Source organism: Zingiber officinale, chromosome 8B (assembly GCF_018446385.1).
Source record: "Zingiber officinale cultivar Zhangliang chromosome 8B, Zo_v1.1, whole genome shotgun sequence".
NCBI lineage: Eukaryota > Viridiplantae > Streptophyta > Magnoliopsida > Zingiberales > Zingiberaceae > Zingiber > Zingiber officinale.
Genome location: NC_056001.1, coordinates 19,323,627 through 19,341,337, shown reverse-complemented (window position 1 = coordinate 19,341,337; position 17,711 = coordinate 19,323,627). Strand labels below are relative to the sequence as shown.

At 39.8% G+C, this 17,711-nt stretch overlaps 1 non-coding gene across 1 annotated transcript; it reads right to left on the bottom strand.

Moving 5' to 3' along the window:
* Positions 1–8,532: 8,532 nt before the first annotated feature.
* Positions 8,533–8,604, bottom strand: TRNAA-UGC. The gene has a single exon. It is a non-coding gene; the product is annotated as a tRNA-Ala (tRNA).
* Positions 8,605–17,711: the final 9,107 nt, after the last annotated feature.

Below are 17,711 nucleotides of genomic sequence, written 5' to 3'. Positions count from 1 at the left end.
ACAAATGTTGTTCCGTCTATTTAAACGATATGTTCTATTGTAGTGCACCTCTGATAAACGGACTCTATATTCTAGACCTTGAGAGCCCTATCTATAACGTAAATACCAAGAGGTTCAAGTCAAATGACATGAACCAAACCTACCTTTGGCACTGTCGCTTAGGTCATATAAATGACAAGCGCTTATCCCAGCTCCATAAGGATGGTTTGCTGGACTCATTTGATTTTGAATCATATGAGATATGTGAGTCATGCCTACGAGGCAAGATGACCAAGACTCCCTTTAGTGGGCACAGCGAGAGAGCAACTAATTTGTTAGGTCTCATACATAGTGATGTATGTGGCCCTTTCAATGTTGCTTCTAGAGGCGGTTATAGGTACTTCATCACATTTACTGATGATTTCAGTAGATATGGTTATGTGTACTTGATGACACATAAGTCTGAATCCTTTGAAAAGTTCAAAAAATTCAAGAATGAAGTACAGAACCAGCTTGGCAAGAGTATTAAGATACTTCGATCCGATCGAGGTGGAGAATACCTTAGCCATGAGTTCCGTGACTATCTAGCTGAGTGTGGGATTCTATCCCAACTCACTCCTCCTGGAACACCACAGTGGAATGGTGTATCCGAAAGGAGGAATCGTACCCTATTAGATATGGTATGATCCATGATGAGTCACACAGATCTTCCGACATACCTTTGGGGCTATGCTCTAGACACGGCAGCTTTTATACTCAACCGAGTTCCATCCAAGGCCGTGATTAAGACACCATATAGGATATGGACTGGGAGAGATGCCTAGGTGTCTTTCATGAGGATTTGGGGTTGTGAGGCTTACGTACGACGTCAAGTCTCAGACAAATTAGGACCCAAATCTGACAAGTGCTATTTCATTGGATATCCCAAGGAAACTAAGGGATATTACTTCTACATTCCCAGCCAGCACAAGGTAGTTGTGGCAAAGACTGGGGTCTTTCTAGAAAGGGACTTTGTTTCTAGAAAGACTAGTGGGAGCGCGTTCGATCTTTAAGAAGTTCAATATGCGAACAATAGCACTGATGCCTCGATGGAAATTGAATTGGAACCACAAAGTATTGTGGATAATGTTCCACAAGGAGTTGAGGAACAACAACGAGTTCAAGTAGACATTCCTCTTCGCAGGTCTGATAGGGTACGTCATCAGCCTGAGAGATACTCATTTCTCTTGTCTGACCATGATGACGTTATGCTCATAGAGGATGAGCCTACCACCTATCAGGAAGCTGTGATGAGACCAGATTCCGAGAAATGGCTAGAGGCCATGAGATCCGAGATGGAATCCATGTACACCAACCAAGTTTGGACTTTGGTTGATCCACCTGAAGGGGTAAAACTCATAGGGTGCAAGTGGGTCTTTAAGAGAAAGACTGACATGGATGGACTTATTTATAAGGGTTGCTTGGTAGCTAAAGGTTTCAAGCAGATTCATGGTATTGACTATGATGAGACCTTTTCTCCAGTAGCGATGTTTAAGTCCATTCGGATCATGCTTGCTATTGCAGCCTACCATGACTATGAGATATGGCAGATGGATGTCAAAACCGCGTTTCTGAATGGAAACCTGCTCGAGGATGTGTACATGACACAACCTGAGGGTTTTGTAGATCCACAGCATATTAGTAGAGTATGCAAGCTGCATAGGTCCATTTATGGACTAAAGCAAGCTTCTCGGAGCTGGAATCTTCGATTCGATGATGCAATCAAATAGTTTAGTTTCATCAAGAACGAAGATGAACCTTGTGTCTACAAGAAGATTGTAGGGGATATAGTTGTCTTCCTCATATTGTATGTGGATGACATACTACTCATTGGGAAGGACATCCCTATGCTTCAGTTTATCAAGACCTGGCTAGGGAGTTGCTTCTCAATGAAGGACTTAGGTGAGGCATCCCGCATTCTAGGGATACAGATCTATAGAGATAGATCTAAGAGATTGTTTGGCCTAAGTCAGAGTACATACATTGACAAGGTACTCCTTCGGTTTGCCATGCAGAACTCCAAGAAGGGATTTCTGCCGATGTCACATGGCGTGAGTTTTTCGAAGACTCAAGGTCCCTCTTCTAGAGAGGAGAGAGACCGCATGGATCAGATCCCTTATGCCTCAGCCATAGGATCGATCATGTACGCCATGCTATGTACTCGACCTGATGTCTCGTATGCTTTGAGCATGACGAGCAGATACCAGTCAGATCCAGGTGAAAGTCACTGGATAGCGGTCAAGAATATTCTTAAGTACTTAAGAAGGACTAAAGAATATTTCTTGATATATGGAGGCAATGATGAGCTAGCTGTAAAGGGTTACAGTGATGCTAGCTTCCAGACCGACCAGGATGACTATAGATCGCAGTCGGGGTTCATATTTTGCATTAATGGTGGTGCTGTCAGCTGGAAGAGTTCAAAGCAGGATACAGTAGCTGATTCTACAACAGAAGCCGATCAGAGGCAGCAAAGGAGGCAGTTTGGATCCGCAAGTTCATCACTGAACTTGGGGTGGTTCCTAGCATTGCTGACCCCATTGAGCTCTATTGTGACAACAATGGAGCTATAGCACAAGCGAAGGAACCTCGCTCACACCAGCGGACAAAACACATACTACGGCGCTTCCATCTCATTCGAAAGATCATCGAGAGAGGAGATGTGAAGATTTGCAGAGTACCTACAGAGGCTAACATCGCTGATCCCTTGACCAAGGCTTTGGCACAGAGGAAGCATGATGGTCACACTAGGTCATTTGGGCTTAGAGCCTACACTGATTGGCACTAGTGCTAGTGGGAGATTGTTAGCTAGAGCCCTAGAGCCAATCATTTGATGATTGTATATTGGACTTATTGTATCATATTCTATATAAATAAAAGGCATTTTGATTTTGGTTATTATACTTACTTGTATTGGTGCCAAATAAACTAAGTATAATAATGTCCTTGAGTAGACGGTTCTCACCTATATCAATCGGTTAGTTGAACCGATAGTGAGATGATATAGGGAACACTACTCTTAATCATTCCTAGTCGAGTATTAACATTCAGGGACAATGTTAATGCAATAAGACTAGCATGTAGGTCAACTCGATGACTTGATCTCACAAGTCATGGATATAGAGATATCAAGTTGACACATGGGTATACATTAGAGAATGTATACTGAATGACCCGCCATGAGAAAGTATCATGGATCGTTATATGAGTGTCATATACTTTCTCATGTGGCTATTAGTATGACTACTAGTCCTTAGACCTGAAGTCACCATAGATCCCTACATAAGGAGTTATGTACTTTGGTTTCGTCAAACGTCACCCGTAACTGGGTGGACTATAAAGGCGATTACTGGGTATATAACAAATTATGCAGAGGGATGTGAGTGATGTAGATGGGATCTATCCCTCCTATATGACGGGAGAGACATCGGTATTCTTGATAGAGTGAGACCACGAAGTGCATGGCCATGCCCAAATAAGTCAATATAGGATATTGAGCTCATTTGATTTAGTGAGTCTACTTGGAGTTCAAGATTTAGATTGGTCAGAGGATGACACGGTCTATGCCTCACATTGATCAATCTAGATGTCTAGGATAGAAGGACACTTGTCATATTTTGTGAGGAGTCACAATTAGTAGTCACAAGGTGATGTCGGATCTCAACATTCTTGTAACTTGGGTAGTAATGATGTATTGCTAGATACCGCTCATTACTTATGCTTCTAAATGAGTTTAGGGGCATTGCCAACGTTACAAGAACCTATTGGGTCACACACAAAGAACAAGTGGATGGAGATTAGGTTCATATGATGAACCAAAAAGGATTAGATTCATTTGATGAATCAAATTGGATTAAGAGTAATCCTAATTGGGCTAATTGAGTTGAACTCAATTTGATTCATGTGTTCAATGAGTCTAATTTAGATTATGACCCATTGAATCAATTTAATTAAATGAATTAGATTCATTATATTAAATTGGTTTGAATCAAATGGTTGGATTAGATCAACCATTAGAGAGATTAAGTCAAGTTTGACTTGACTTGAGAGGAAGAGTAAGAGTCAAGTTTGACTTGACCCTTTTTGCTACATCATTAGTGAGTTGGTAAGATGTGGACCAATCATAAAGTGCCACATCATCAAGAGAATGCCACCTAATGGAAGTTACATTCTCTCCTTTGCTTTAATGTGGCCGGCCACATTAATGAAGGGGGTTACACTTGGTGTGGCCGGCCACTAGGGGAGTAAAGAAAATTGATTTTCATTCAAGGTGAGAATTGATTCCATCTTCTCCAAGCTCTCTTCCTCAAGCTCTCCCTCTCCTCTTCTCTTGACCGAAAGTTTTCAAGCAAGAAAGAAGGAGAATGTGTTTGAGTTTCATGAAGAAAAGGTAGAGTGATTGTCACATAGAATTCTCTTATCTATCTTTTTTTTTCCCAAATCCTACCCGAGACCCCTAGAAAGTGCTAGCACACTTGGGGTACTCTCTTCTCCATCCTTGAGTGTTAGAGAACACCTCTTGTTCGTGTGGATATCACTAGAGAGTTGTCTACGTTGACAACTTCGAGATCCGGTGTACCGTTGGACGAGCGGGAACGCGAAGGGCTTCGCTACAAGGGTAAATTTCTAAACTTGTAGATCTAAGTGTAGATCTAGATAGTAAACTCGTACTCGTAAGTTTTTTGTAAATTTTCTTCGCACGGATCCATGGCTAGGGGCTTTCGGGGTTTCCGCGACGCGAAAAAGCGATTTTCGCGGCCCGAAAAACCCAACAGTAGCATCTTATTCTCCTTTTTCCTCAAGTAGGCTTCTTTTCCTGTGACTTATTAACACTGTTATATTTAAAATTTGTTGACAATTTCCTTACCATATACACTTCTTGATTCATGTCGAGTGAGGAGTCAGATTCTTGCTTGATCTTCTTAGCTTTGAAAGCTAGGTTTTGAGTTGACTCCTTTTTATTTCTTAAACCTACACAACAAGTTTTGTGTAATTCTAAAGTTGAAAATAAACTTTCTAAGGTACTTACCTTAAGATTCTTAATAATATAGAATGAGTCTACTATGGATGTCCAGTCGAAATTCTTGGGAAGGCATTGAGAACATATCGGAGAAAGTCTCGATTTGTTACCGTCTCTTTGAAGTTGGTGATTCTAATGATCAGTTCTTTGAGTCTAGTGTGTAGCTGAGCAACCGTTTCCCCTTCTTTAAGTCAGAGGTTGCTGAGTTAGTTCCAAAGTAGATCCTTTCTTGCTAGCTTTGCCTATGAAGTTCCTTCACGCAGCTCCAGAAACTTCTCCCAGAGCTCTTTGGCTGGCTCGTAGGCTCCAATCTGGTTGACTTCTTGGGCTAGCAAAATAATGATCAGATGAAACTCTACTTTACCGTTGGTCACGAAGTCCGCTTGCTCCCTCTTGGTCCAGTAGTATTTTTCCTTTTCGACTTCGTACTGATCTATAGGTGCTACAAAATCATACTTGATAGTTAATAAAATATCAAAATCAGTTTTAAAAAATATCTCCATTTTTCTTTTCCAGTTGGTGAAGTCTCTCCCGAACTTTGACGGGTGAATACTTGCACCGACCATCTATGTGTTACTCCAGTCGACGGTTAGTCCTTTTGAGGTGGTTGAGCTCTGATACCACTGTTGGTCCCGGTGGGCCAATAAGAGAGGAGTGAATTACCTTATTAATAAAATACACACTTTCTTTTACTTTTCGATTTAGCAAAGACAAACAATATTAGTTAATCAAAATAAACATGAAAAAGAGTAAGAGACAAGGCCAATTTACTTGGTTTGTAATAGGAAGATTGCCAGTCCAAGACTTTGAAAGTTTCATTAAAAATCTCCTTCTGACAGAGCGGCCTCTTACAACAATTAAGTACAAAAAACTTAGAAAGCAGTAGATAATTGAAAACAAGTGTTATACTTAACTCCTAGGAGCAGTGCTCTATTTATAGACTAAGACCATGACTCTATTTATAGATTACTGGTTAAACTAGCCATTTTGTTAACGTGGCATCTCTGGGCACCCCTAACGGTGCACCTTATCTGCTCGCAACGGCTCTTCAACAACTTGATGATAACATTTTATCCTTGCCCAGCACCTGGATTAGTCTGGGCACTTGGATTGGCATTGACGTGGACTCTAGGTGTTATCCTCATTGTAACAATTCCAAAGGGCGCCTGTTCTAATCCAAGGCGGTTTGGGCGCTTGGACAAGTCAACACAGAGTTGACTTGTTCAACTGATGCTTCAGTCGAATGGGTGATTCTCCGACCATCTAGAGTTGGGCTCATCCGAATATAACTCTGACCTTCTTGAGTAAGCTTCCTCCGTGGCTTCTCGTCCCTCGAACATCATGCACGCCCTTCCCGTCCACCGGTGTACTCTTCCGCAGTACCTCATCCCTTGGATACACTGAGTCCGTCGACTCCCTTCCTATGTCATCCTTCTCGCTAGCTGTGTTTTTCGCTCGACTTCTTGTGCTCCTATGTTCCTACACACTTAGATATAAGGATCAAATACAACAGAACCTAACTTAACCCGGTTGATCACATCAAAACTTACTCGAAGTACTTATATTAGGTACTTTCTCAGTTCACCACGAACAACTAGTGTTTGGTTCTATATATGGATCTGTCGTTGTATCATGAGAAATTGACATCCATCATAACCTCAAAACATAGTCGGAGGAGAACGAATCGTCTTTAAAGAAACTGCTTGAAAGCAGTCCTCAACATCTTCATTCCTACACTCGGAGTCGGGAGATGACACTCGACAGTCCGTAGTCTACACTCGGGAATCAGGAGTTTGCACTCGGACTCAGCACTCGGACTCAATAGTCGGGAGTCTATACTCAGATTCAGGAGTTAGGAGTCTGTACTCTTTAGTCGGAAATCTACACTAGGACTCGGTAGTTGGAAGTTTGTATTCGAACATATAAGACAACCTAGTTTTTCAATCAATTTTGCTATTTCAAGCATTTCTTTCTTCTCACTTGACAGCTTAAGATTATAAGCTCAAGTCAACTCAACAAATATGTCTGAATTTAATTTTTTTAAAATTCAAATCATTTCCTTCTATCTTCGACTTCATCGTGCTTTAGAGTAAGCATGGTTTATGCTTTAACAAGATTTAAGAACAACTTTTCTCTTAAAAGACAAGTCAATTTTCTGAATGCTCGCAATATCATGTGATCGAAGATTGTTTCTCTATTGAACTTCTTGAGTTTTTGGTCAGTCATTAACAACGAACAATCTTTCTGGTTATTGTATACTCAACTTCTTTAGTATGATATATACCAACATTTGATGTGATGGAAAGGGAACTTGTAAAAGTACGAAATGGCTTTATAAGTAGAGATTTGTGTGCCTTGCGTCCTGTCGGGTTTAAGCCATAAACAAGTGTTGGTTAGGCGTGGCGCAGGCAACGCCTTGGCCAAGTGATCCATGTATCTTGTGGCTTTGGTGAGGTATGACTTAATGCCCAACTCTACCCTTTGGAGGTGTCAATTGGATTATCTATTATTGGTCCGACTTGACTTGATAAGTTGTTGTTGTGCTCAACTTGACCCATATGGAAATGAGGTCAGTTCTTCCCGACTCAACACCAATGCAGGTTTGGGTTGGGTTGGGTTGGGTTGGGTTAGATTGGGTGTGAGGGTCATTGCAAATGGCTATAGGGTGGTATTTAATTGTGCTCTTGCATATTTTATAAATAATAATAAGTTACTTTTTTTACTAATACTTAATAAAACAAATATTTTTAATAAAATCAAATGAGTTTTCTTTATGTTGTATCATTAGATCATATTTATCTCAAGGATGTAATATATATATATATATATATATATATACTAATGGTCCATCATATTAAGGATAACTTTATCAAATTAGAATAGTTTTATCAAGGTAAACAAGATTTATCAAATTAGAGTAATTTTGATCAATATTAAAATAATTTTAATTAAAATTATAGATTTTTTTAATGTATTGTAGTAGTTTTAATTAAAATTGTTGAAATAGTATTGGAATAAGTTTATTTTGGGAATGAAAAAATAAAATAAAATGGGTACACTTTTGATTTTTTTTTTTTAATACGAGGTGTTTTTTACTATAATAAAAAAAGTTTTTAAAAAAATTATTTCTATACTACTATCTTAGTTTATAAATTATTAGAAAATTGATCTTTTGATCAATTTAAAAGAACAATTAAAAGGTTTAAATATTTTCAAAGGTTAATGTGATTAGACTAAACATTTCAAAAGAGAACTCAAAATATAGTATTCTAAATTCTATTTAATTTTAAAATAATAATAAAGTTTTTAGCATGATATTAAAATCATTATATTCTCTTCTATGTGTGCGTTTTGTTTATATTTTTATTAAAAAAATCCATATGAAAATATTTTAAAATCAATTTGAGATTATGAAAATCATACTTATGGTAAGTTTTTGAAACTTTATCTTCGAAATTCGCTAGATGTTGAAAGATATCCAAATTTCAAATAAAAAGTGGAGATGCGGGGGATCGAACCCCGTGCCTCTCGCATGCAAAGCGAGCGCTCTACCATTTGAGCTACATCGCTGATATTTGCTATTGTTGAAATTCTTTTAGTTTTTGAAATTTTATCTTCGAAATTAAAGTGAAGGATATCCAAATTTCAAATAAAAAGTGGAGATGCAGGAGATCGAACCCATGCGAGAACCCATGCCTCTCACATGCAAAGCGAGCGCTCTACCATTTGAACTACATTTCCGATATTTGCTTATTATTATAATTATAGAATTACTTAATTATATTATGTTATTATTATGTTGCATCCGTTTTTGATGAATTTGGAGCATTAGTGAAAATTTATTAGCTTTAAAAACTTTAATCTAGCAGGCTTGTAGCTCAACAACCCTAATATTGAGTTAAACGTAACATTAGAATTTTAACAAAATGCTAATCGAAATTTAAAATTTTCATTACTTTCTCTCTCTTTCTCTCTTGTTTTTTTTCCTCTTGTGGAATTGTGAATTTTGAACCAATAATTTGTCCAATAAACTTCTTTCCTTAGCTTGGTCCTTCAGCTATTTGATCTCTTCTACTATTTCATAGGCGCAATAATTCTTTTTAATCTTAATCTTTTTTGTTTATAATTGTACGATGTGTTATGAATATAAAAATCAGGGAGCCTCATTTTTCTAATCATTAAATAGACCTCCCTTTTGTATTTTTAATTAAAAGATCATCCATCCCACTAATAACTTAGGTATAATTATCCAATTGTCCTTTAATTTATTGTTTCCCATCACATGTAGTTATTATACATGTAGTGACAACTATGATTTCATAACTATTGCATATGTTGTAGTAGTAGCTACGGTTTAGCTTCAAATTGCTAATAGCATTTGCATAGTCTAGTTGATTAATTGATCTACCCAAAATTTGTTCAAAATATCAAATGGGGGATTAGCTTCTTTTATTCCTAAATGACTAAACTTGGAAAGAACTTTATCTATATAGTGAGATTTGTTGGTGCAATAAACCTTCAGGGCTTCGATGTTTAACAATATATCTAAGTCTAGTCTATATAGCTAAGAGTTTATCCAAACAATACTTGATGTTTGGATGTAAAGGATGTGAGTGAAGTCCTAACTAGAGGTTTAGTAGGTGAGAAGTCTACTAAGTGATTAATCCTAACTAGTGGTTAGGTAAGGGAAAGTTCTAATTGGAGGTTAGGTAGTGAGAAGTCTACGGAGTGACTAGTCTTAACTAGAGGTTAGACAAGGAAGTTCTGGTAAGAGGGAATTGGAAAGAAGTCTTGGCAGATCGAGGATATCGAGTATAAAGTCCTAGAGATCGAGGACACCAAGTGAGAAATCCTGGGAGTCGAGGATACTAGGCGGGAAGTATAGTAGGTTGAGGACCGTAAGTCTAGTAGAAAGTCTCGAGAGTCAATATCAAGCTGAGCAAAAGTCCAAATTGGTTTGGAGGACTCGAGGCTTAGCAAGGTAAAATCCTAAAGAGTAGACCTTAGGTGGTAAAATCATGAGGGAGTTGACCCCAAGCAAAAAGTAAGCCTAGTAAGTCAAGTAGACTTACAAGTTTAGACTAGGTTGCTTATTTATATTTATATGTATGTCTTGCAGGAACCTGGAGTTAACAACGAGACTGAAGAAGAAAACAAACACAAACTAGATGCAGCAAGACTAAGTCTGGAGTGAACCAGACTTGACTCGAGTCAAACCGGACATAAATCGATTCGGTAGACCGAATGGGTTTTGTAGAGCTATTGGGTTCAATTGACTGAGTTTAAGTTCAGACTCGAATCAGTGACTTGGCTTGGTTCAGTTGACTGGATAATTTGTCCGATCGACCGACTATGTTAGATTGACTAAATTGTTGAGTTGTTAGAGATGATGACATGATAGGTTAACATGGAAGCTAATGTGAAAAAAAAAAATCAGGTTTACCTATATGATGTAGATGAGGATAAGGATATGTCAGATGATGTGGATAACGATAAGGATAAGTCAGATAATATGAATAAAGCTAAGGCTTGATCCAGACATAGCTTGATCCAAATAAGAGTTGATCCTAATAAGGATCTAATTTAACTCTATAAAAGGAGACAAAGACTTTACATTCAAGAAAAACACTTCTTTCATTATACTCTCCATCTCTGTGCTCAGACGAATGTACCACAAAGCTCTACGACTAGGGAAGCTCCAAAAGGGGTGCTCTGCGCTCAAGACTCCTGGATCGACCGTAATATTTATTTTTATTTACTTTACAAGTTGTGTTATATTTTAATATTCTTTGTGTTGAATATGTGTGCATGGAGAAGAGGTGGAAGAGGATAGAATCTCTATTGTGAATAAGACTTTAGTCCTACATTAGGAGTTTCATGGCATATTGGTTGGTTTATATTGATTCACATGCATTGAGGGTGTGAACAAATGCATGGGGAAAGGCTCTCTCTCACGCATGAAAAACGCAGGGGGGAGGGTGCAAATCTAGGGTTTGGATTGCACTGAACCATGTTGACTCGTGTGCGAGCACGACCTGCGCGCGTCGAATGTTGGACCGATCAGGGTAAAATTTGCCCAAGTGGAACAACCAACATTTTACCACGTAAACCTTTTGTTGCTGTGTAATGGATGCATTAAATTCGAGATTAATGCAAAATCAAAAATGGTCGAGTGATAATGAGTGAAACGGTAGGTGTTTCACTGCTCGACGAGTAATACTCATTAATCGACCATTAACGTTGTCGTTGATTTGAGCTCCTATATAAGGAGGTTGCGATCACAGGCAGACGACACACAACAACACAAGCAGAAGCTCTCTACCTTAATTCTCTTCTCCTCTATCGTGCAACTCCTGCTCGGCAGAGTGCCCATGATAGCAATCGGGTGGCACTCAATTTGTCGTGACCACCAGTGCTTGGTGGGAATCACGGTCAACTGTTGTATCCTGGGAAACAAACGATCCTAGTGAGTCTTGAAGCATAGCCAGAGGTGGGCGAATATGTTTCAAAGAAACTGCGACTCTCGTAGGACACAGTCCTTTTTTCTCGCTTGGGAGGTTGTTCGCCCGCTCGTGCTCCTCTGCTCCTTCAGTCGCTCGACCTGTCTGCTTCTCCCGATCGGCCACTTGCTCGGTCAGCCTCTCCACTCACCCGCTCGATAATTTTTCCTGACCGGCTCAGCTTGACCGACTAACACTTCTCGCTCAGGTTGCATTTCTGCTTCGCCAGACCGACATCAACTCGCTCGACCTATCTGCTTCGCCCAACCGGCCTCTCTGACCGCTCAGCCTATCTGCTTCACCCAATCGGCCTGTCTGCTCGACCTATCTTCTTGCTCGACCAACCTATCTGCTCAGCATGTCTTCTTGCCCGACCGACCTCTTGCCTAGTCTACTCTTTGTCTGGCCGAACTTGCTTGGCCTTACTACCCGGTCAGCCAATTAACTGCTTGTCTGCTCGGCCATTAAGTCCGCTCGGACTTTGCTGCTCGGACTCGAAGCTCGGTTTGCACTCAACAATTAACATAAACCAACCCTTGCTGGCAGCCTGAGATTATCCGCTCATGTCATCTCGACTATAAGTTGAATTTAATTTAATGTAGTTTAAATTCAGCTAATACCCCATAAATCTCTGGCAACAAATTGTTTCTTCCAACAATCTTGAAATAGACTCGGTTCTGTTGAGATGATCACAGAAGAGAATGTTGAGGTGCAATAGACTCAACACCTGAAGGCTCCCTCCTCCTCGATTGGAACTATGCCAATCAATCATGGGGAAAATCTTGAGAAGTTCAATGGACTAAACTTCAAGAGGTAGCAGCAGAAGATGCTCTTCTACTTGACCACACTCAACCTGGCTCGGTTCTTGACCGACGACCCTCCTAAGCGTGCTAAGGATGTTGATGCGCAAACCATCAATGCAGTCGAGGCATGGACTCATTCTGAGTTCCTTTGCCAAAATTACATCCTCAACTGCCTTGCCGACTCACTGTACGCTGTGTATAACATGAAGAGAACGACTAAGGAGCTGTGAGAGTCCTTGGACAAGAAGTACAAGATGGAGGATATAGGGGACAAGGAGTTTATAGTGGGCCGGTTCCAGGACTATAGGATGGTTGACTCCAAGACGGTGATTAGCCAAGTCTAAGAGCTTCAGGTGATCTTGCACAAGATCTATTTAGAAGGGATAGTTCTGAATAAAACCTTCCATGTGGCTGCTATTATTGAGAAACTGCCCCCAGGCTGGAAGGAATTCAAGAACTACCTGAAGCACAAGTGGAAGGAGATGAATGTGGAGGAACTCATTGTTCAACTTCGCATCGAAGAAGACAACAAGAGTTCAGAGAGAAAGATGTTCTCTCAAAATACTATGAGAACCAACGTGGTTGAGCACGGTCAAAGCTCAAAATGGAAGAACCCCAAGTCTTCCAAGATAGGACCCAGAGGAGGCATCAACAAGAAGAAGTTCTCTGGGAAGTGCTTTAACTGTGATAGAGTGAGTCACAAATCTTCGGAGTGCAGGAAGCCGAAGAAGAAGCAGGAGGCCAACTTGAACGAGGGACCAGAAATGTGCGACCTCTGCGTAGTGGTCTCAGAACTAAACCTGGTGGTTTAAACCGGCGGTAATGGTGGATCGATACTAGAGCCACCAGACATGTGTGCTGCAACAAGGAGTTACTCCACAACTTCGAAGAAGTTACTGGAGATAAACTGTTCATGGGGAACTCAGCAACCTCAGACATTATGGGCCAAGAAAAGGTGGTGCTGAAGATGACCTCGGGCAAGGACCTTACTCTGAACAATGTGTTGTATGTTCCAAAGATTCGGAAGAATCTAGTGTCCGAATCACTGTTAAGCAAGCATGACTTTCGCATTATTTTTGAATCAGACAAAGTTGTATTGTCCAAGAATAGAATGTTTGTAGGAAGGGGCTATGTATCTGATGGGCTATTCAAACTCAATGTAATGGTCATTAGGCCCAAGATAAATAAGAATAAAAGCTCTTCCACTTGTATACTTGAGTCTTCATGTTTGTGGCATAGGAGACTAGGACATATTAACTACGATGTATTACATAGATTAATAAATATGCAAAGCATACTTATATTTCACCTTGACCCAAAACATAAGTGTGAGAATTGTGTTGAAGTGAAAATGACAAGGTCATCCTTTCAACATATTGAAAGAAGTAACGAACCACTTGACCTAATCCACACTGATGTGTACGACCTAAAAAGAATGCCAACACGTGGTGGTAATAAATACTTCATCACTTTTATAGATGATAACACAAAATACTGTATATGTATCTTCTTAAAAGTAAGGATGAAGCTATAAAGAAATTTACTCTCTATAAGAATGAGGTTGAAAATCAGCTTAATAGAAAGATTAAGGTAGTTCGAAGTGACTGAGGTGGTGAATATGTATCACCGTTTGTTGAGTTATGTGATGAACATGGGAGCAGACACGAAACAATAGCTCCTTATACTCCTCAACAAAATGGAATTGCTGAGCAAAAAAATCGAACTCTAAAGGAGATGATGAATGCTCTTCTATTGAGCTCTGGATTGCCAGAGTTCATGTGGAGGAAAGCTGTGTTAACAGCTAATTACCTTTTAAATAAGGTACCCTGAAAGAAAATAAATAAGAACCCTTATGAGTTGTGGAATGGAAGACAACCATCCTACAAATACTTACGAATGTAGGGGTGTCTTGCTAAAGTGTTGGTGCATAATTCGAAAAGGATTAAGATAGGACCAAAGACTGTTGATTGCATATTTATTGGATATGCATAGAATAGCAGTGCACATCGATTTTTTGTGTATGAATCAAAAATACTGGAGATACACATGAACTCGATAATAGAATCGAAAAATATCTTATTCTTTGAGCATGTGTTTTCGTATAAGACCCAAGAGGATGCTAGCTCTTCAAAGCGGGTATATTAAACACAAGGAGAAGATGGTAATGAGGAACCAGTGGAGGTTGAGCTTAGATGGAGCAAAAGAGCTCGGGTAGAAAAATCCTATAGATCAGATTTTATCACTATCATGTTGGAAAGTGAGCCTCGAAGTTACTCAGAAGCTGTAGGCTCTTCTGATGGACCTCACTGAAGAGAGACAATTGCATCTGAGATAGCCTCTATCTTACAAAATCACACTTGAAAACTTATGGATCTTCCTCCTGGAACTAAACCACTAGGTTGAAAGTAGATCTTCAAGAAAAAAATGAAGTCAGATGGTACAATTGATAAGTATAAGGCCAGATTGGTAATCAAAGGATACCGATAATGAGAAAGCCTTGATTACTTTGATACGTATTCTCCAGTGTCAAGGATAACTTCAATTAGAGTATTGTTGGCTATTGCCGCTCTATGGAATCTCAAAATATATATGGGGATTTAGAAGAGAAAATCTACATGGAGCAACCTGAAGGGTTTTCTATGCCAAGATAGAAAAATAAGGTATGTAGATTGGTGAAGTCATTATATGGATTGAAACAAGTACCAAAGTAGTGACATGAGAAATTTGATAATGCCATGAAGGAATGTTGATTCAAAATTAATGAATATGATAAATGTGTCTACATGAAAACCACAGAGAATGACTATGTCATCTTGTGCCTATATGTAGATGACATACTTATTATTGGAAGTAATGATAAAATAATCAAATCCACTAATGATATGTTAAACTCAAAATTTGACATAAAAACATGGGCCTAGCTGATGTGATTCTAGGAATCAAAATTCTTAGAACCACAAAAGGACTTGCTCTTAGTCAGTCCCATTACATGGACAAGATTCTTGAGAAATTCACCAAGGGTGATATTGCATTGGCACGAACGTCGATAGATACGAGTCAACATCTATCATAAAATTGAAGTGAAAGTATCTCGCAAATATAGTACTCTCGAGTGATTAGAAGTTTGATATACCTGATGAGTTGTACACGACCAGATTTGGCCTACACAGTAAGTAGACTGAGTAGATACATGAGTAATCCTAGTATTGCGTATTGGAAAGGGATAACAAGAGTACTGAGGTACTTAAGGTATACTCTTGAATATAGACTGCACTATACGAGATTTCCTACTGTGATCGAAGGATACAACGATGCGAGTTGGATATCTAACATAAAACACTCTAAGTTTATGAGTGGATATATATTTACTCTTGGCGATGCAGCCATTTCTTGAAAATCTTCTAATCAAACTGTAATAACCAGATCCACGATAGAATATAAGTTTGTAGCTCTTGACAAATGTGGTGAAGAGGTTGAATGACTACAATAATTCTTAGAAGATATTCCACGATGGTCGAAACCTGTGCCGGTAATTTGCATACATTGTGATAGTCAATCAACAATTGGTCGGGCACATAGCCATTTGTATAATAGTAAGTCTAGACATATACGTCGTAGACATAATACCATTAGACAACTACTCTCAACGGGAGTTATCACTATTGACTATGTGAAGTCAAAGGATAACCTAGCGAATCCGCTAACCAAAGGGTTAAATTGAGAGTTAGTTGCAAGCTCATTATAAGGAATGAGTTTGATGCCGTTTTCAGCGAACAGTGCAGAAAACACCCAACCTATGCTAATTGGAGATCCGAAGAACTAAGTTTAAAGTGATAACTAATTTGCACTGACTAGACACACTATGGGGGATAACCCAATGAAACAATGACTAGACTAGGGTAAGCCGATGAGCTTTTAATGATCAAGAAGAGTATATGACAACTCTTGAGGGATCACCTATATGAGAAAGAAGTGGAGCCGCTTTGAAGAGAATTGGAGGCACAATTCTTAGAGTTTCTCACAGAACCAAGCGTGTTCATGGCCAAGAACGAACACACTCATGAGAACTAAGTTGTATCAGGGAGAGTCTTGGGTGAGATTTGTCACTGCTTACACAGACAGTAGTATAGTTCAAGGACATCGTGTCTACTATCAGCCAGTAATCAACTAGATCTTTACAAGGGAAGGTTCAAAGGATAAAACCTTCCTAACCTATACTTGACTCAACTGCTGAATGCTATCAGATACCCTATCTCCATTCATATGAGGGATTATTGAATATGTGTGAATGGAAAAAAGGTGGAAGAGGATAGAAGCTCCATTATGAATGAGACTTTAGTCCCACATTGGGAGTTTCATGGAATGTTGGTTGGTTTATATTGATTCACATGCATTGAGGATGTGAACAAATACATGGGGAGATGCTCTCTCTCACGCATGGGTGCGCAGGGGGGGAGGGTGCAAATCTAGGACCCGAATTGCATTGAACCATTTTGACTCGTATGAGAGCACGACCTGCGTACGTCGAATGTCGGACCGGTTGGGGTAAAATTTGTCCAAATGGAACAACCAACATTTTGGCACGTAAACCTTTTGCTACTGTGTAATGTATATATTAAATTCAAGATTAATGTAAAATAAAAAACTGTTGAGTGATAACGAGTGAAACGGTGGGTGTTTCACTGCTCGATGAGTAATGGTCATTAATCGACCATTAATGCTGCCGTTGATTTGAGCTCCTATATAAAGAGGTTGCGATCACAGGCATGTTGGTGCAACCTTAGGTCAAGGTTGACCTGGGTGACCCGACTCGAGTTGACCTGACTCGAGGTATATTTTGATGTTTGACAAGAATGGAGAAGTTGTATTTTGATGTTTGACAAGAATAGGAACTTGGGGGATTGTGGGTGCAACCTTTGGTCAAGGTTGATCTGGTTGACCCGACTTGAGTTGACCTGATTCGGGAAAAGTCCAAGTATGGAGACTTGGCACGGAAAAGTCCAAGCAGGGAGCTTGGCACGGGAAAAGTCCAAGCAGGGAGCTTGGCACGGGAAAATTCCAAATATGGAGACTTGGCACGGAAAAGTCCAAGTATGGAGACTTGGCACGGAAAAGTCCAAGCAGGGAGCTTGGCATGGGAAAAATCCAAGCAGGGAGCTTGGCACGGGGAAAAGTCCAAGTATGGAAGCTTGGCATGGTAGGTCAGAGAGGGCTCGGTAGCTCGTTCTCTGGACCGGACGAAGTTGGAGAGGGCTCGGTAGCTCGTTCTCTGGACTAGGTCAGAGAGGGCTCGGTAGCTCGTTCTCTGGACCGGACGAAGTTGGAGAGGGCTCGGTAGCTCATTCTCTGGACCGGACGAAGTTGGAGAGGGCT